At 46.5% G+C, this 22,201-nt stretch overlaps 1 pseudogene; it reads left to right on the forward strand.

The window, feature by feature from the left end:
* The window catches only part of LOC135561969 (translation machinery-associated protein 16-like), a 41,447-nt pseudogene that overhangs the window by 16,603 nt on the left and 2,643 nt on the right, over positions 1-22,201 (forward strand).

Raw genomic sequence — 22,201 nt, forward strand, 5'->3', positions numbered from 1 at the left:
ATAGCTAGGTGAGACAACCACATATCACAGTAGTTAGTATATTCAGATAGCTAGGTGGACAACCACATATCACAGTAGTTAGTATATTCAGATAGCTAGGTGGACAACCACATATCACAGTATATTCAGATAGCTAGGTGAGACAACCACATATCACAGTAGTTAGTATATTCAGATAGCTAGGTGGACAACCACATATCACAGTAGTTAGTATATTCAGATAGCTAGGTGGGACAACCACATATCACAGTATATTCAGATAGCTAGGTGGACAACCACATATCACAGTATATTCAGATAGCTAGGTGGACAACCACATATCACAGTAGTTAGTATATTCAGATAGCTAGGTGGACAACCACATATCACAGTATATTCAGATAGCTAGGTGGACAACCACATATCACAGTATATTCAGATAGCTAGGTGGACAACCACATATCACAGTAGTTAGTATATTCAGATAGCTAGGTGGACAACCACATATCACAGTAGTTAGTATATTCAGATAGCTAGGTGAGACAACCACATATCACAGTAGTTAGTATATTCAGATAGCTAGGTGGACAACCACATATCACAGTAGTTAGTATATTCAGATAGCTAGGTGGGACAACCACATATCACAGTAGTTAGTATATTCAGATAGCTAGGTGGACAACCACATATCACAGTAGTTAGTATATTCAGATAGCTAGGTGGGACAACCACATATCACAGTAGTTAGTATATTCAGATAGCTAGGTGGACAACCACATATCACAGTATATTCAGATAGCTAGGTGGGACAACCACATATCACAGTAGTTAGTATATTCAGATAGCTAGGTGGACAACCACATATCACAGTATATTCAGATAGCTAGGTGAGACAACCACATATCACAGTAGTTAGTATATTCAGATAGCTAGGTGGACAACCACATATCACAGTATATTCAGATAGCTAGGTGGACAACCACATATCACAGTATATTCAGATAGCTAGGTGGGACAACCACATATCACAGTAGTTAGTATATTCAGATAGCTAGGTGGACAACCACATATCACAGTAGTTAGTATATTCAGATAGCTAGGTGAGACAACCACATATCACAGTAGTTAGTATATTCAGATAGCTAGGTGGACAACCACATATCACAGTAGTTAGTATATTCAGATAGCTAGGTGGACAACCACATATCACAGTAGTTAGTATATTCAGATAGCTAGGTGGGACAACCACATATCACAGTAGGTAGTATATTCAGATAGCTAGGTGGGACAACCACATATCACAGTAGGTAGTATATTCAGATAGCTAGGTGGACAACCACATATCACAGTATATTCAGATAGCTAGGTGGGACAACCACATATCACAGTAGTTAGTATATTCAGATAGCTAGGTGGACAACCACATATCACAGTAGTTAGTATATTCAGATAGCTAGGTGGACAACCACATATCACAGTAGTTAGTATATTCAGATAGCTAGGTGGGACAACCACATATCACAGTAGTTAGTATATTCAGATAGCTAGGTGGACAACCACATATCACAGTATATTCAGATAGCTAGGTGGACAACCACATATCACAGTATATTCAGATAGCTAGGTGGACAACCACATATCACAGTATATTCAGATAGCTAGATGGACAACCACATATCACAGTAGTTAGTATATTCAGATAGCTAGGTGGACAACCACATATCACAGTATATTCAGATAGCTAGGTGGACAACCACATATCACAGTAGTTAGTATATTCAGATAGCTAGGTGGACAACCACATATCACAGTATATTCAGATAGCTAGGTGAGACAACCACATATCACAGTATATTCAGATAGCTAGATGAGACAACCACATATCACAGTAGTTAGTATATTCAGATAGCTAGGTGGACAACCACATATCACAGTAGTTAGTATATTCAGATAGCTAGGTGGGACAACCACATATCACAGTAGTTAGTATATTCAGATAGCTAGGTGGACAACCACATATCACAGTAGTTAGTATATTCAGATAGCTAGGTGGGACAACCACATATCACAGTAGTTAGTATATTCAGATAGCTAGGTGGGACAACCACATATCACAGTAGTTAGTATATTCAGATAGCTAGGTGGGACAACCACATATCACAGTAGTTAGTATATTCAGATAGCTAGGTGGACAACCACATATCACAGTAGTTAGTATATTCAGATAGCTAGGTGGGACAACCACATATCACAGTAGTTAGTATATTCAGATAGCTAGGTGGACAACCACATATCACAGTAGTTAGTATATTCAGATAGCTAGGTGGACAACCACATATCACAGTAGTTAGTATATTCAGATAGCTAGGTGGACAACCACATATCACAGTAGTTAGTATATTCAGATAGCTAGGTGGACAACCACATATCACAGTAGTTAGTATATTCAGATAGCTAGGTGGGACAACCACATATCACAGTAGGTAGTATATTCAGATAGCTAGGTGGGACAACCACATATCACAGTAGTTAGTATATTCAGATAGCTAGGTGGGACAACCACATATCACAGTAGTTAGTATATTCAGATAGCTAGGTGGACAACCACATATCACAGTATATTCAGATAGCTAGGTGGACAACCACATATCACAGTATATTCAGATAGCTAGGTGGACAACCACATATCACAGTAGTTAGTATATTCAGATAGCTAGGTGGACAACCACATATCACAGTAGTTAGTATATTCAGATAGCTAGGTGGACAACCACATATCACAGTATATTCAGATAGCTAGATGGACAACCACATATCACAGTAGTTAGTATATTCAGATAGCTAGGTGGACAACCACATATCACAGTATATTCAGATAGCTAGGTGGACAACCACATATCACAGTAGTTAGTATATTCAGATAGCTAGGTGGACAACCACATATCACAGTATATTCAGATAGCTAGGTGAGACAACCACATATCACAGTATATTCAGATAGCTAGATGAGACAACCACATATCACAGTAGTTAGTATATTCAGATAGCTAGGTGGACAACCACATATCACAGTAGTTAGTATATTCAGATAGCTAGGTGGGACAACCACATATCACAGTAGTTAGTATATTCAGATAGCTAGGTGGGACAACCACATATCACAGTAGTTAGTATATTCAGATAGCTAGGTGGGACAACCACATATCACAGTAGTTAGTATATTCAGATAGCTAGGTGGACAACCACATATTACAGTAGTTAGTATATTCAGATAGCTAGGTGGGACAACCACATATCACAGTAGTTAGTATATTCAGATAGCTAGGTGAGACAACCACATATCACAGTATATTCAGATAGCTAGGTGGACAACCACATATCACAGTATATTCAGATAGCTAGGTGGGACAACCACATATCACAGTAGTTAGTATATTCAGATAGCTAGGTGGACAACCACATATCACAGTAGTTAGTATATTCAGATAGCTAGGTGGACAACCACATATCACAGTATATTCAGATAGCTAGGTGGGACAACCACATATCACAGTAGTTAGTATATTCATATAGCTAGGTGGGACAACCACATATCACAGTAGTTAGTATATTCAGATAGCTAGGTGGACAACCACATATCACAGTAGTTAGTATATTCAGATAGCTAGGTGAGACAACCACATATCACAGTATATTCAGAGGGTGTACCCCCTCTTACCTTTTATTGTCTGTGTGTGTTGATGAGTACAACGGTAGGGTGTACCCCCTCTTACCTTTTATTGTCTGTGTGTGTTGATGAGTACAACGGTAGGGTGTACCCCCTCTTACCTTTTATTGTCTGTGTGTGTAGGTGATAAGCTGCAGTGGTTTCAGAGCCAGCTGGACTCTGAGAAGACAGAGTTCACCAAACAGGACGCCTGTCACATCATAGAGAGGTCAGTACCCGTGTCTATATTCACCAAACAGGACGCCTGTCACATCATAGAGAGGTCAGTACCCGTGTCTATATTCACCAAACAGGACACCTGTCACATCATAGAGAGGTCAGTACCCGTGTCTATATTCACCAAACAGGACACCTGTCACATAGAGAGGTCAGTACCCGTGTCTATATTCACCAAACAGGACACCTGTCACATCATAGAGAGGTCAGTACCCGTGTCTATATTCACCAAACAGGACACCTGTCACATCATAGAGAGGTCAGTACCCGTGTCTATATTCACCAAACAGGACACCTGTCACATAGAGAGGTCAGTACCCGTGTCTATATTCACCAAACAGGACGCCTGTCACATCATAGAGAGGTCAGTACCCGTGTCTATATTCACCAAACAGGACACCTGTCACATAGAGAGGTCAGTACCCGTGTCTATATTCACCAAACAGGACGCCTGTCACATCATAGAGAGGTCAGTACCCGTGTCTATATTCACCAAACAGGACGCCTGTCACATCATAGAGAGGTCAGTACCCGTGTCTATATTCACCAAACAGGACACCTGTCAAATCAAATCAAATTTTATTTGTCACATACACATGGTTAGCAGATGTTAATGCGAGTGTAGCGAAATGCTTGTGCTTCTAGTTCCGACAATGCAGTGATAACCAACAAGTAATCTAACTAACAATTCTAAAACTACTGTCTTATACACAGTGTAAGGGGATAAATAATATGTACATAAGGATATATGAATGAGTGATGGTACAGAGCAGCAAACAGTAGATGGTATCGAGTACAGTATATACATATGAGATGAGTATGTAGACAAAGTAAACAAAGTGGCATAGTTAAAGTGGCTAGTGATACATGTATTACATAAGGATGCAGTCGATGATGTAGAGTACAGTATATACGTATGCATATGAGATGAATAATGTAGGGTAAGTAACATTATATAAGGTAGCATTGTTTAAAGTGGCTAGTGATATATTTACATCATTTCCCATCAATTCCCATTATTAAAGTGGCTGGAGTTGGGTCAGTGTCAATGACAGTGTGTTGGCAGCAGCCACTCAATGTTAGTGATTGCTGTTTAACAGTCTGATGGCCTTGAGATAGAAGCTGTTTTTCAGTCTCTCGGTCCCAGCTTTGATGCACCTGTACTGACCTCGCCTTCTGGATGATAGCGGGGTGAACAGGCAGTGGTTCGGGTGGTTGATGTCCTTGATGATCTTTATGGCCTTCCTGTAACATCGGGTGGTGTAGGTGTCCTGGAGGGCAGGTAGTTTGCCCCCGGTGATGCGTTGTGCAGACCTCACTACCCTCTGGAGAGCCTTACGGTTGAGGGCGGAGCAGTTGCCGTACCAGGCGGTGATACAGCCCGCCAGGATGCTCTCGATTGTGCATCTGTAGAAGTTCGTGAGTGCTTTTGGTGACAAGCCGAATTTCTTCAGCCTCCTGAGGTTGAAGAGGCGCTGCTGCGCCTTCTTCACGACGCTGTCAGTGTGAGTGGACCAATTCAGTTTGTCTGTGATGTGTATGCCGAGGAACTTAAAACTTGCTACCCTCTCCACTACTGTTCCATCGATGTGGATAGGGGGGTGTTCCCTCTGCTGTTTCCTGAAGTCCACAATGTCACATAGAGAGGTCAGTACCCGTGTCTATATTCACCAAACAGGACGCCTGTCAAATCATAGAGAGGTCAGTACCCGTGTCTATATTCACCAAACAGGACACCTGTCACATAGAGAGGTCAGTACCCGTGTCTATATTCACCAAACAGGACACCTGTCACATCACATAGAGAGGTCAGTACCCGTGTCTATATTCACCAAACAGGACACCTGTCACATCACATAGAGAGGTCAGTACCCGTGTCTATATTCACCAAACAGGACACCTGTCACATCACATAGAGAGGTCAGTACCCGTGTCTATATTCACCAAACGGGACACCTGTCACATCATAGAGAGGTCAGTACCCGTGTCTATATTCACCAAACAGGACACCTGTCACATCACAGAGAGGTCAGTACCCGTGTCTATATTCACCAAACAGGACACCTGTCACAGAGAGGTCAGTACCCGTGTCTATATTCACCAAACAGGACACCTGTCACATAGAGAGGTCAGTACCCGTGTCTATATTCACCAAACAGGACACCTGTCACATCATAGAGAGGTCAGTACCCGTGTCTATATTCACCAAACAGGACACCTGTCACATAGAGAGGTCAGTACCCGTGTCTATATTCACCAAACAGGACACCTGTCACATCATAGAGAGGTCAGTACCCGTGTCTATATTCACCAAACAGGACACCTGTCACATCATAGAGAGGTCAGTACCTGTGTCTATATTCACCAAACAGGACACCTGTCACATCATAGAGAGGTCAGTACCTGTGTCTATATTCACCAAACAGGACACCTGTCACATAGAGAGGTCAGTACCCGTGTCTATATTCACCAAACAGGACACCTGTCACATAGAGAGGTTCAGTACCCGTGTCTATATTCACCAAACAGGACACCTGTCACATCATAGAGAGGTCAGTACCCGTGTCTATATTCACCAAACAGGACACCTGTCACATAGAGAGGTCAGTACCCGTGTCTATATTCACCAAACAGGACACCTGTCACATCATAGAGAGGTCAGTACCCGTGTCTATATTCACCAAACAGGACACCTGTCACATAGAGAGGTCAGTACCCGTGTCTATATTCACCAAACAGGACACCTGTCACAGAGAGAGGTCAGTACCCGTGTCTATATTCACCAAACAGGACGCCTGTCACATCATAGAGAGGTCAGTACCCGTGTCTATATTCACCAAACAGGACACCTGTCACATCATAGAGAGGTCAGTACCCGTGTCTATATTCACCAAACAGGACGCCTGTCACATAGAGAGGTCAGTACCCGTGTCTATATTCACCAAACAGGACGCCTGTCACATAGAGAGGTCAGTACCCATGTCTATATTCACCAAACAGGACACCTGTCACATCATAGAGAGGTCAGTACCCGTGTCTATATTCACCAAACAGGACGCCTGTCACATAGAGAGGTCAGTACCCGTGTCTATATTCACCAAACAGGACACCTGTCACATAGAGAGGTCAGTACCCGTGTCTATATTCACCAAACAGGACACCTGTCACATAGAGAGGTCAGTACCCGTGTCTATATTCACCAAACAGGACACCTGTCACATAGAGAGGTCAGTACCCGTGTGTATATTCACCAAACAGGACACCTGTCACATAGAGAGGTCAGTACCCGTGTCTATATTCACCAAACAGGACACCTGTCACATCATAGAGAGGTCAGTACCCGTGTCTATATTCACCAAACAGGACACCTGTCACATAGAGAGGTCAGTACCCGTGTCTATATTCACCAAACAGGACACCTGTCACATAGAGAGGTCAGTACCCGTGTCTATATTCACCAAACAGGACACCTGTCACATCACATAGAGAGGTCAGTACCCGTGTCTATATTCACCAAACAGGACACCTGTCACATCATAGAGAGGTCAGTACCCGTGTCTATATTCACCAAACAGGACACCTGTCACATAGAGGTCAGTACCCGTGTCTATATTCACCAAACAGGACACCTGTCACATAGAGAGGTCAGTACCCGTGTCTATATTCACCAAACAGGACACCTGTCACATCACATAGAGAGGTCAGTACCCGTGTCTATATTCACCAAACAGGACACCTGTCACATAGAGAGGTCAGTACCCGTGTCTATATTCACCAAACAGGACACCTGTCACATCATAGAGAGGTCAGTACCCGTGTCTATATTCACCAAACAGGACACCTGTCACATCATAGAGAGGTCAGTACCCGTGTCTATATTCACCAAACAGGACACCTGTCACATCATAGAGAGGTCAGTACCCGTGTCTATATTCACCAAACAGGACACCTGTCACATAGAGAGTTCAGTACCCGTGTCTATATTCACCAAACAGGACACCTGTCACATCATAGAGAGGTCAGTACCCGTGTCTATATTCACCAAACAGGACACCTGTCACATCATAGAGAGGTCAGTACCCGTGTCTATATTCACCAAACAGGACACCTGTCACATCATAGAGAGTTCAGTACCCGTGTCTATATTCACCAAACAGGACACCTGTCACATAGAGAGTTCAGTACCCGTGTCTATATTCACCAAACAGGACACCTGTCACATCATAGAGAGGTCAGTACCCGTGTCTATATTCACCAAACAGGACACCTGTCACATCATAGAGAGGTCAGTACCCGTGTCTATATTCACCAAACAGGACACCTGTCACATCATAGAGAGGTCAGTACCCGTGTCTATATTCACCAAACAGGACACCTGTCACATAGAGAGGTCAGTACCCGTGTCTATATTCACCAAACAGGACACCTGTCACAGAGAGAGGTCAGTACCTGTGTCTATATTCACCAAACAGGACGCCTGTCACATCATAGAGAGGTCAGTACCCGTGTCTATATTCACCAAACAGGACACCTGTCACATCATAGAGAGGTCAGTACCCGTGTCTATATTCACCAAACAGGACGCCTGTCACATAGAGAGGTCAGTACCCGTGTCTATATTCACCAAACAGGACGCCTGTCACATAGAGAGGTCAGTACCCATGTCTATATTCACCAAACAGGACACCTGTCACATCATAGAGAGGTCAGTACCCGTGTCTATATTCACCAAACAGGACGCCTGTCACATAGAGAGGTCAGTACCCGTGTCTATATTCACCAAACAGGACACCTGTCACATAGAGAGGTCAGTACCCATGTCTATATTCACCAAACAGGACACCTGTCACATCATAGAGAGGTCAGTACCCGTGTCTATATTCACCAAACAGGACACCTGTCACATAGAGGTCAGTACCCGTGTCTATATTCACCAAACAGGACACCTGTCACATAGAGAGGTCAGTACCCGTGTGTATATTCACCAAACAGGACACCTGTCACATAGAGAGGTCAGTACCCGTGTCTATATTCACCAAACAGGACACCTGTCACATCATAGAGAGGTCAGTACCGTGTCTATATTCACCAAACAGGACACCTGTCACATAGAGAGGTCAGTACCGTGTCTATATTCACCAAACAGGACACCTGTCACATCACATAGAGAGGTCAGTACCCGTGTCTATATTCACCAAACAGGACACCTGTCACATCATAGAGAGGTCAGTACCCGTGTCTATATTCACCAAACAGGACACCTGTCACATCATAGAGAGGTCAGTACCCGTGTCTATATTCACCAAACAGGACACCTGTCACATAGAGAGGTCAGTACCCGTGTCTATATTCACCAAACAGGACACCTGTCACATCATAGAGGTCAGTACCCGTGTCTATATTCACCAAACAGGACACCTGTCACATCACATAGAGAGGTCAGTACCCGTGTCTATATTCACCAAACAGGACACCTGTCACATAGAGAGGTCAGTACCCGTGTCTATATTCACCAAACAGGACACCTGTCACATCATAGAGAGGTCAGTACCCGTGTCTATATTCACCAAACAGGACACCTGTCACATAGAGAGGTCAGTACCCGTGTCTATATTCACCAAACAGGACACCTGTCACACCATAGAGAGGTCAGTACCCGTGTCTATATTCACCAAACAGGACACCTGTCACAGAGCGAGGTCAGTACCCGTGTCTATATTCACCAAACAGGACACCTGTCACATAGAGAGGTCAGTACCCGTGTCTATATTCACCAAACAGGACACCTGTCACATAGAGAGGTCAGTACCCGTGTCTATATTCACCAAACAGGACACCTGTCACATAGAGAGGTCAGTACCCGTGTCTATATTCACCAAACAGGACGCCTGTCACATAGAGAGGTCAGTACCCGTGTCTATATTCACCAAACAGGACACCTGTCACATAGAGAGGTCAGTACCCATGTCTATATTCACCAAACAGGACACCTGTCACATCATAGAGAGGTCAGTACCCGTGTCTATATTCACCAAACAGGACACCTGTCACATAGAGAGGTCAGTACCCGTGTCTATATTCACCAAACAGGACACCTGTCACATAGAGAGGTCAGTACCCGTGTGTATATTCACCAAACAGGACACCTGTCACATAGAGAGGTCAGTACCCGTGTCTATATTCACCAAACAGGACACCTGTCACATCATAGAGAGGTCAGTACCTGTGTCTATATTCACCAAACAGGACACCTGTCACATAGAGAGGTCAGTACCCGTGTCTATATTCACCAAACAGGACACCTGTCACATCACATAGAGAGGTCAGTACCCGTGTCTATATTCACCAAACAGGACACCTGTCACATCATAGAGAGGTCAGTACCCGTGTCTATATTCACCAAACAGGACACCTGTCACATCATAGAGAGGTCAGTACCCGTGTCTATATTCACCAAACAGGACACCTGTCACAGAGAGAGGTCAGTACCGTGTCTATATTCACCAAACAGGACACCTGTCACATCATAGAGAGGTCAGTACCCGTGTCTATATTCACCAAACAGGACACCTGTCACATAGAGAGGTCAGTACCCGTGTCTATATTCACCAAACAGGACACCTGTCACATCATAGAGAGGTCAGTACCCGTGTCTATATTCACCAAACAGGACACCTGTCACATCACATAGAGAGGTCAGTACCCGTGTCTATATTCACCAAACAGGACACCTGTCACATAGAGAGGTCAGTACCCGTGTCTATATTCACCAAACAGGACACCTGTCACATCATAGAGAGGTCAGTACCCGTGTCTATATTCACCAAACAGGACACCTGTCACATAGAGAGGTCAGTACCCGTGTCTATATTCACCAAACAGGACACCTGTCACACCATAGAGAGGTCAGTACCCGTGTCTATATTCACCAAACAGGACACCTGTCACAGAGCGAGGTCAGTACCCGTGTCTATATTCACCAAACAGGACACCTGTCATAGAGAGGTCAGTACCCGTGTCTATATTCACCAAACAGGACACCTGTCACATAGAGAGGTCAGTACCCGTGTCTATATTCACCAAACAGGACACCTGTCACATAGAGAGGTCAGTACCCGTGTCTATATTCACCAAACAGGACACCTGTCACATAGAGAGGTCAGTACCCGTGTCTATATTCACCAAACAGGACACCTGTCACATCATAGAGAGGTCAGTACCCGTGTCTATATTCACCAAACAGGACACCTGTCACATAGAGAGGTCAGTACCCGTGTCTATATTCACCAAACAGGACACCTGTCACATCATAGAGAGGTCAGTACCCGTGTCTATATTCACCAAACAGGACACCTGTCACAGAGAGAGGTCAGTACCCGTGTCTATATTCACCAAACAGGACACCTGTCACATCATAGAGAGGTCAGTACCCGTGTCTATATTCACCAAACAGGACACCTGTCACATCATAGAGAGGTCAGTACCCGTGTCTATATTCACCAAACAGGACACCTGTCACATAGAGAGGTCAGTACCCGTGTCTATATTCACCAAACAGGACACCTGTCACATCATAGAGAGGTCAGTACCCGTGTCTATATTCACCAAACAGGACACCTGTCACATCACATAGAGAGGTCAGTACCCGTGTCTATATTCACCAAACAGGACACCTGTCACATAGAGAGGTCAGTACCCGTGTCTATATTCACCAAACAGGACACCTGTCACATCATAGAGAGGTCAGTACCCGTGTCTATATTCACCAAACAGGACACCTGTCACATAGAGAGGTCAGTACCCGTGTCTATATTCACCAAACAGGACACCTGTCACACCATAGAGAGGTCAGTACCCGTGTCTATATTCACCAAACAGGACACCTGTCACAGAGCGAGGTCAGTACCCGTGTCTATATTCACCAAACAGGACACCTGTCACATAGAGAGGTCAGTACCCGTGTCTATATTCACCAAACAGGACACCTGTCACATAGAGAGGTCAGTACCCGTGTCTATATTCACCAAACAGGACACCTGTCACATAGAGGTCAGTACCCGTGTCTATATTCACCAAACAGGACACCTGTCACATAGAGAGGTCAGTACCCGTGTCTATATTCACCAAACAGGACACCTGTCACATCATAGAGAGGTCAGTACCCGTGTCTATATTCACCAAACAGGACACCTGTCACATAGAGAGGTCAGTACCCGTGTCTATATTCACCAAACAGGACACCTGTCACATCATAGAGAGGTCAGTACCCGTGTCTATATTCACCAAACAGGACACCTGTCACATCATAGAGAGGTCAGTACCCGTGTCTATATTCACCAAACAGGACACCTGTCACATCATAGAGAGGTCAGTACCCGTGTCTATATTCACCAAACAGGACACCTGTCACATCATAGAGAGGTCAGTACCCGTGTCTATATTCACCAAACAGGACACCTGTCACATAGAGAGTTCAGTACCCGTGTCTATATTCACCAAACAGGACACCTGTCACATCATAGAGAGGTCAGTACCCGTGTCTATATTCACCAAACAGGACACCTGTCACATAGAGAGGTCAGTACCCGTGTCTATATTCACCAAACAGGACACCTGTCACATCATAGAGAGGTCAGTACCCGTGTCTATATTCACCAAACAGGACACCTGTCACATAGAGAGGTCAGTACCCGTGTCTATATTCACCAAACAGGACACCTGTCACAGAGCGAGGTCAGTACCCGTGTCTATATTCACCAAACAGGACACCTGTCACATAGAGAGGTCAGTACCCGTGTCTATATTCACCAAACAGGACACCTGTCACATAGAGAGGTCAGTACCCGTGTCTATATTCACCAAACAGGACACCTGTCACATAGAGAGGTCAGTACCCGTGTCTATATTCACCAAACAGGACACCTGTCACATAGAGAGGTCAGTACCCGTGTCTATATTCACCAAACAGGACACCTGTCACATCATAGAGAGGTCAGTACCCGTGTCTATATTCACCAAACAGGACACCTGTCACATAGAGAGGTCAGTACCCGTGTCTATATTCACCAAACAGGACACCTGTCACATAGAGAGGTCAGTACCCGTGTCTATATTCACCAAACAGGACACCTGTCACATCATAGAGAGGTCAGTACCCGTGTCTATATTCACCAAACAGGACGCCTGTCACATAGAGAGGTCAGTACCCGTGTCTATATTCACCAAACAGGACACCTGTCACATCATAGAGAGGTCAGTACCCGTGTCTATATTCACCAAACAGGACGCCTGTCACATAGAGAGGTCAGTACCCGTGTCTATATTCACCAAACAGGACGCCTGTCACATCATAGAGATTCTCCTTGTGTTGGTGAGTTGGTCTCATTTGACAGTCTAGACCAATAGAAATGACTTCTTTAAAAGTCAGTGTTGTCAAATACACTTAAACCCTTAAACATTGAAGTAAATACAGTTTTAATGTCACCAGCAAAATGCTTTTCTTACCAGGTCTGAATCTGCTAAATTAGTAGATATTACTGCACTGTTGGAGCTAGAAACACAAGCATCTGAATCTGCTCGTCTTAACCTTTACTAAATTAGTATATATTACTGCACTGTTGGAGCTAGAAACACAAGCATTTAGCTAGGTATTACTATACTGTTGGAGCTAGAAACACAAGCATTTAGCTAGATATTACTGCACTGTTGGAGCTAGGAACACAAGCATTTAGCTAGATATTACTGCACTGTTGGAGCTAGAAACACAAGCATTTAGTTAGATACTACTGCACTGTTGGAGCTAGAAACACAAGCATTTAGCTAGATATTACTGCACTGTTGGAGCTAGAAACACAAGCATTTCACTAGATATTACTGTACTGTTGGAGCTAGGAACACAAGCATTTAGCTAGATATTACTGCACTGTTGGAGCTAGAAACACAAGCATTTCACTAGATATTACTGCACTGTTGGAGCTAGGAACACAAGCATTTAGTTAGATACTACTGCAATGTTGGAGCTAGAAACACAAGCATTTAGCTAGATATTACTGCACTGTTGGAGCTAGGAACACAAGCATTTCACTAGATATTACTGCACTGTTGGAGCTAGGAACACAAGCATTTAGCTAGATATTACTATACTGTTGGAGCTAGAAACACAAGCATTTAGCTAGATATTACTGCACTGTTGGAGCTAGAAACACAAGCATCTGAATCTGCTCGTCTTAACCTTTACTAAATTAGTATATATTACTGCACTGTTGGAGCTAGAAACACAAGCATTTAGCTAGGTATTACTATACTGTTGGAGCGAGAAAGACAAGCATTTAGCTAGATATTACTGCACTGTTGGAGCTAGGAACACAAGCATTTAGCTAGATATTACTGCACTGTTGGAGCTAGAAACACAAGCATTTAGTTAGATACTACTGCACTGTTGGAGCTAGAAACACAAGCATTTAGCTAGATATTACTGCACTGTTGGAGCTAGAAACACAAGCATTTCACTAGATATTACTGCACTGTTGGAGCTAGAAACACAAGCATTTCACTAGATATTACTGCACTGTTGGAGCTAGGAACACAAGCATTTCACTAGATATTACTGCACTGTTGGAGCTAGGAACACAAGCATTTAGCTAGATATTACTATACTGTTGGAGCTAGAAACACAAGCATTTAGCTAGATATTACTGCACTGTTGGAGCTAGAAACACAAGCATCTGAATCTGCTCGTCTTAACCTTTACTAAATTAGTATATATTACTGCACTGTTGGAGCTAGAAACACAAGCATTTAACTAGGTATTTTATTTTTTAAACTTTTATTTAACTAGGCAAGTCAGTTAAGAACAAATTCTTATTTTCAATGGGAACAGTGGGTTAACTGCCTGTTCAGGGGCAGAACGACAGATGTGTACCTTGTCAGCTCAGGGATTTGAACTTGCAACCTTTCGGTTACTGGCCCAACGCTCTAACCACTAGGCTACCCTACTGTAGGAGCTAGAAACACAAGCATTTAGCTAGGTATTACTATACTGTTGGAGCTAGAAACACAAGCATTTAGCTAGATATTACTATACTGTTGGAGCTAGAAACACAAGCATTTAGCTAGGTATTACTATACTGTAGGGGCTAGAAACACAAGCATTTAGCTAGGTATTACTATACTGTTGGCCAGGTACAGCTCTGTTCAGCTGTAGTGGGACTAGGGCAAAGCAGTTAGCTAGGTTACTGCTCTGTTTCAGCTGTCGTGGGACTAGGGCCAAGCAGTTAGCTAGGTTACTGCTCTGTTTCAGCTGTCGTGGGACTAGAGCAAAGCAGTTAGCTAGGTAATGCTCTGTTTCAGCTGTAGTGGGACTAGGGCAAAGCAGTTAGCTAGGTTTCTGCTCTGTTTCAGCTGTCGTGGGACTAGGGCAAAGCAGTTAGCTAGGTAATGCTCTGTTTCAGCTGTAGTGGGACTAGAGCAAAGCAGTTAGCTAGGTAATGCTCTGTTTCAGCTGTCGTGGGACTAGGGCATAGCAGTTAGCTAGGTAATGCTCTGTTTCAGCTGTAGTGGTACTAGGGCAAAGCAGTTAGCTAGGTTACTGCTCTGTTTCAGCTGTAGTGGGACTAGGGCAAAGCAGTTAGCTAGGTTACTGCTCTGTTTCAGCTGTAGTGGGACTAGGGCAAAGCAGTTAGCTAGGTTACTGCTCTGTTTCAGCTGTAGTGGGACTAGGGCAAAGCAGTTAGCTAGGTTACTGCTCTGTTTCAGCTGTCGTGGGACTAGGGCAAAGCAGTTAGCTAGGTTACTGCTCTGTTTCAGCTGTAGTGGGACTAGGGCAAAGCAGTTAGCTAGGTTACTGCTCTGTTTCAGCTGTCGTGGGACTAGGGCAAAGCAGTTAGCTAGGTTACTGCTCTGTTCAGCTGTAGTGGGACTAGGGCAAAGCAGTTAGCTAGGTTACTGCTCTGTTTCAGCTGTAGTGGGACTAGGGCAAAGCAGTTAGCTAGGTTACTGCTCTGTTTCAGCTGTAGTGGGACTAGGGCAAAGCAGTTAGCTAGGTTACTGCTCTGTTTCAGCTGTAGTGGGACTAGGGCAAAGCAGTTAGCTAGGTTACTGCTCTGTTTCAGCTGTAGTGGGACTAGGGCAAAGCAGTTAGCTAGGTTACTGCTCTGTTTCAGCTGTAGTGGGACTAGGGCAAAGCAGTTAGCTAGGTAATGCTCTGTTTCAGCTGTAGTGGGACTAGGGCAAAGCAGTTAGCTAGGTAATGCTCTGTTTCAGCTGTAGTGGGACTAGGGCAAAGCAGTTAGCTAGGTAATGCTCTGTTTCAGCTGTAGTGGGACTAGGGCAAAGCAGTTAGCTAGGTTTCTGCTCTGTTTCAGCTGTCGTGGGACTAGGGCAAAGCAGTTAGCTAGGTTTCTGCTCTGTTTCAGCTGTCGTGGGACTAGGGCAAAGCAGTTAGCTAGGTAATGCTCTGTTTCAGCTGTAGTGGGACTAGAGCAAAGCAGTTAGCTAGGTAATGCTCTGTTTCAGCTGTCGTGGGACTAGGGCATAGCAGTTAGCTAGGTAATGCTCTGTTTCAGCTGTAGTGGGACTAGGGCAAAGCAGTTAGCTAGGTTACTGCTCTGTTTCAGCTGTAGTGGGACTAGGGCCAAGCAGTTAGCTAGGTTACTGCTCTGTTTCAGCTGTAGTGGGACTAGGGCAAAGCAGTTAGCTAGGTACTGCTCTGTTCAGCTGTAGTGGGACTAGGGCAAAGCAGTTAGCTAGGTTACTGCTCTGTTTCAGCTGTAGTGGGACTAGGGCAAAGCAGTTAGCTAGGTTACTGCTCTGTTTCAGCTGTAGTGGGACTAGGGCAAAGCAGTTAGCTAGGTACTGCTCTGTTTCAGCTGTAGTGGGACTAGGGCAAAGCAGTTAGCTAGGTTACTGCTCTGTTTCAGCTGTAGTGAGACTGGGGCAAAGCAGTTAGCTAGGTTACTGCTCTGTTTCAGCTGTCGTGGGACTAGGGCAAAGCAGTTAGCTAGGTAATGCTCTGTTTCAGCTGTAGTGGGACTAGGGCAAAGCAGTTAGCTAGGTAATGCTCTGTTTCAGCTGTAGTGGGACTAGGGCAAAGCAGTTGGCTAGGTAATGCTCTGTTCAGCTGTCGTGGGACTAGGGCAAAGCAGTTCGCTAGGTAATGCTCTGTTCAGCTGTAGTGGGACTAGGGCAAAGCAGTTAGCTAGGTTACTGCTCTGTTCAGCTGTCGTGGGACTAGGGTAAAGCAGTTAGCTAGGTTACTGCTCTGTTTCAGCTGTCGTGGGACTAGGGTAAAGCAGTTAGCTAGGTTACTGCTCTGTTCAGCTGTCGTGGGACTAGGGCAAAGCAGTTAGCTAGGTTACTGCTCTGTTCAGCTGTCGTGGGACTAGGGCAAAGCAGTTAGCTAGGTTACTGCTCTGTTTCAGCTGTCGTGGGCAGCCTAGCTGCTTGGAGAAGGAGGTGTTTCCTGTACCCTTGAGGGACACGCAGACAGGGACTGTCGTGGGCAGCCTAGCTGCTTGGAGAAGGAGGTGTTTCCTGTACCCTTGAGGGACATGCAGACAGGGACTGTCGTGGGCAGCCTAGCTGCTTGGAGAAGGAGGTGTTTCCTGTACCCTTGAGGGACATGCAGACAGGGACTGTCGTGGGCAGCCTAGCTGCTTGGAGAAGGAGGTGTTTCCTGTACCCTTGAGGGACATGCAGACAGGGAACTGTCGTGGGCAGCCTAGCTGCTTGGAGAAGGAGGTGTTTCCTGTACCCTTGAGGGACATGCAGACAGGGACTGTCGTGGGCAGCCTAGCTGCTTGGAGAAGGAGGTGTTTCCTGTACCCTTGAGGGACATGCAGACAGGGACTGTCGTGGGCAGCCTAGCTGCTTGGAGAAGGAGGTGTTTTGGGCAGCCTAGCTGCTTGGAGAAGGAGGTGTTTCCTGTACCCTTGAGGGACATGCAGACAGGGACTGTCGTGGGCAGCCTAGCTGCTTGGAGAAGGAGGTGTTTCCTGTACCCTTGAGGGACATGCAGACAGGGACTGTCGTGGGCAGCCTAGCTGCTTGGAGAAGGAGGTGTTTCCTGTACCCTTGAGGGACATGCAGACAGGGACTGTCGTGGGCAGCCTAGCTGCTTGGAGAAGGAGGTGTTTCCTGTACCCTTGAGGGACATGCAGACAGGGACTGTCGTGGGCAGCCTAGCTGCTTGGAGAAGGAGGTGTTTCCTGTACCCTTGAGGGACATGCAGACAGGGACTGTCGTGGGCAGCCTAGCTGCTTGGAGAAGGAGGTGTTTCCTGTACCCTTGAGGGACATGCAGACAGGGACTGTCGTGGGCAGCCTAGCTGCTTGGAGAAGGAGGTGTTTCCTGTACCCTTGAGGGACATGCAGACAGGGACTGTCGTGGGCAGCCTAGCTGCTTGGAGAAGGAGGTGTTTCCTGTACCCTTGAGGGACATGCAGACAGGGACTGTCGTGGGCAGCCTAGCTGCTTGGAGAAGGAGGTGTTTCCTGTACCCTTGAGGGGACTGTCGTAGGTGTTTCCTGTACCCTTGGGGACATGCAGACAGGGACTGTCGTGGGCAGCCTAGCTGCTTGGAGAAGGAGGTGTTTCCTGTACCCTTGAGGGACATGCAGACAGGGACTGTCGTGGGCAGCCTAGCTGCTTGGAGAAGGAGGGTGTTTCCTGTACCCTTGAGGGACATGCAGACAGGGACTGTCGTGGGCAGCCTAGCTGCTTGGAGAAGGAGGTGTTTCCTGTACCCTTGAGGGACATGCAGACAGGGACTGTCGTGGGCAGCCTAGCTGCTTGGAGAAGGAGGTGTTTCCTGTACCCTTGAGGGACATGCAGACAGGGACTGTCGTGGGCAGCCTAGCTGCTTGGAGAAGGAGGTGTTTCCTGTACCCTTGAGGGACATGCAGACAGGGACTGTCGTGGGCAGCCTAGCTGCTTGGAGAAGGAGGTGTTTCCTGTACCCTTGAGGGACATGCAGACAGGGACTGTCGTGGGCAGCCTAGCTGCTTGGAGAAGGAGGTGTTTCCTGTACCCTTGAGGGACATGCAGACAGGGACTGTCGTGGGCAGCCTAGCTGCTTGGAGAAGGAGGTGTTTCCTGTACCCTTGAGGGACATGCAGACAGGGACTGTCGTGGGACATGCTTGGAGAAGAGGTGTTTCCAGGGACATGCAGACAGGGACTGGGCAGCCTAGCTGCTTGGAGAAGGAGGTGTTTCCTGTACCCTTGAGGGACATGCAGACAGGGACTGTCGTGGGCAGCCTAGCTGCTTGGAGAAGGAGGTGTTTCCTGTACCCTTGAGGGACATGCAGACAGGGACTGTCGTGGGCAGCCTAGCTGCTTGGAGAAGGAGGTGTTTCCTGTACCCTTGAGGGACATGCAGACAGGGACTGTCGTGGGCAGCCTAGCTGCTTGGAGAAGGAGGTGTTTCCTGTACCCTTGAGGGACATGCAGACAGGGACTGTCGTGGGCAGCCTAGCTGCTTGGAGAAGGAGGTGTTTCCTGTACCCTTGAGGGACATGCAGACAGGGACTGTCGTGGGCAGCCTAGCTGCTTGGAGAAGGAGGTGTTTCCTGTACCCTTGAGGGACATGCAGACAGGGACTGTCGTGGGCAGCCTAGCTGCTTGAGAAGGAGGTGTTTCCTGTACCCTTGAGGGACATGCAGACAGGGACTGTCGTGGGCAGCCTAGCTGCTTGGAGAAGGAGGTGTTTCCTGTACCCTTGAGGGACATGCAGACAGGGACTGTCGTGGGCAGCCTAGCTGCTTGGAGAAGGAGGTGTTTCCTGTACCCTTGAGGGACATGCAGACAGGGACTGAGTGCTTGGCAGCCCTGTAAGGCAATAGCTGCTTGGAGAAGGAGGTGGGACAGCCTAGCTGCTTGGAGAAGGAGGTGTTTCCTGTACCCTTGAGGGACATGCAGACAGGGACTGTCGTGGGCAGCCTAGCTGCTTGGAGAAGGAGGTGTTTCCTGTACCCTTGAGGGACATGCAGACAGGGACTGTCGTGGGCAGCCTAGCTGCTTGAGAAGGAGGTGTTTCCTGTACCCTTGAGGGACATGCAGACAGGGACTGTCGTGGGCAGCCTAGCTGCTTGGAGAAGGAGGTGTTTCCTGTACCCTTGAGGGACATGCAGACAGGGACTGTCGTGGGCAGCCTAGCTGCTTGGAGAAGGAGGTGTTTCCTGTACCCTTGAGGGACATGCAGACAGGGACTGTCGTGGGCAGCCTAGCTGCTTGGAGAAGGAGGTGTTTCCTGTACCCTTGAGGGACATGCAGACAGGGACTGTCGTGGGCAGCCTAGCTGCTTGGAGAAGGAGGTGTTTCCTGTACCCTTGAGGGACATGCAGACAGGGACTGTCGTGGGCAGCCTAGCTGCTTGGAGAAGGAGGTGTTTCCTGTACCCTTGAGGGACATGCAGACAGGGACTGTCGTGGGCAGCCTAGCTGCTTGGAGAAGGAGGTGTTTCCTGTACCCTTGAGGGACATGCAGACAGGGACTGTCGTGGGCAGCCTAGCTGCTTGGAGAAGGAGGTGTTTCCTGTACCCTTGAGGGACATGCAGACAGGGACTGTCGTGGGCAGCCTAGCTGCTTGGAGAAGGAGGTGTTTCCTGTACCCTTGAGGGACATGCAGACAGGGACTGTCGTGGGCAGCCTAGCTGCTTGGAGAAGGAGGTGTTTCCTGTACCCTTGAGGGACATGCAGACAGGGACTGTCGTGGGCAGCCTAGCTGCTTGGAGAAGGAGGTGTTTCCTGTACCCTTGAGGGACATGCAGACAGGGACTGTCGTGGGCAGCCTAGCTGCTTGGAGAAGGAGGTGTTTCCTGTACCCTTGAGGGACATGCAGACAGGGACTGTCGTGGGCAGCCTAGCTGCTTGGAGAAGGAGGTGTTTCCTGTACCCTTGAGGGACATGCAGACAGGGACTGTCGTGGGCAGCCTAGCTGCTTGGAGAAGGAGGTGTTTCCTGTACCCTTGAGGGACATGCAGACAGGGACTGTCGTGGGCAGCCTAGCTGCTTGGAGAAGGAGGTGTTTCCTGTACCCTTGAGGGACATGCAGACAGGGACTGTCGTGGGCAGCCTAGCTGCTTGGAGAAGGAGGTGTTTCCTGTACCCTTGAGGGACATGCAGACAGGGACTGTCGTGGGCAGCCTAGCTGCTTGGAGAAGGAGGTGTTTCCTGTACCTTGAGGGACATGCTTTTCGTGGGCAGCCTAGCTGTTTGGAGAAGGAGGTGTTTCCTGTACCCTTGAGGACTTTTGAAATGTTTGATATTTTTTGATTGGTGGATTCAAATAAAGTGTTTAAAATGTGTGTGTGTGTTTGTTTGTTTATGTGTGTGTGTGTTTGTTTATGTGTGTGTGTGTTTATGTGTGTGTGTGTGTGTTTATGTGTGTGTGTGTTTATGTATGTGTTTATGTGTGTGTTTATGTGTGTGTTTGAGTGTATGTGTGTGTGTGTTTATGTGTGTGTGTTTATGTGTTTTATGTGTATCACTGTGTTTGTGTGTGTGTTTATGTGTGTGTTTATGTGTGTGTTTATGTGTGTGTATGTTTATGTGTGTGTGTGTGTTTGTGGTGTGTGTGTGTATTTTGTTTATGTGTGTTTTAACTGTTTATGTGTGTGTGTTTGACATGTGTGTGTTTATGTGTGTGTGTGTGTGTGTTTGTGTTTATGTGTGTGTGTTTATGTGTGTGTGTTTATGTGTTTATGTGTGTTTATGTTTATGTGTGTGTGTATCACTGTGTGTGTGTTTATGTGTGTATGTGTGTGTGTGTTTATGTGTGTGTATCACTGTGTGTGTGTGTGTGTGTGTGTAGGTACCTGCAGAGGTTTGACGGGGAGTTGGACCAGATAGAGCTGGTGAACGGGATCAAAGGTCGTCAGGGTCGTCTCCATGGCAGCAGGGAGACCGTCATCAAACAGACTGTAGAGAGAGAGACCGCTCTGTACCATGGCAACGCCCGGGTCAGTCACACACACACACACAAAATGATACACACACGCACAGTGATACACACACACACACACACACAGTGATACACACAGTGATACACACGGTGATACATACACAAATGATACATACACACACAGTGATACACACACACACACACACAGTGATACACACACACACACACACACAGTGACACACACACACACACACACACACACACACACGGTGATACACACATACACACACAGTGACACACACACACACACACACACAGTGATACACACAGTGATACACACACACACACACACGGTGATACACACACAGTGATACACACACAC

Source organism: Oncorhynchus nerka, linkage group LG18, assembly GCF_034236695.1.
Source record: "Oncorhynchus nerka isolate Pitt River linkage group LG18, Oner_Uvic_2.0, whole genome shotgun sequence".
Classification (NCBI taxonomy): domain Eukaryota; kingdom Metazoa; phylum Chordata; class Actinopteri; order Salmoniformes; family Salmonidae; genus Oncorhynchus; species Oncorhynchus nerka.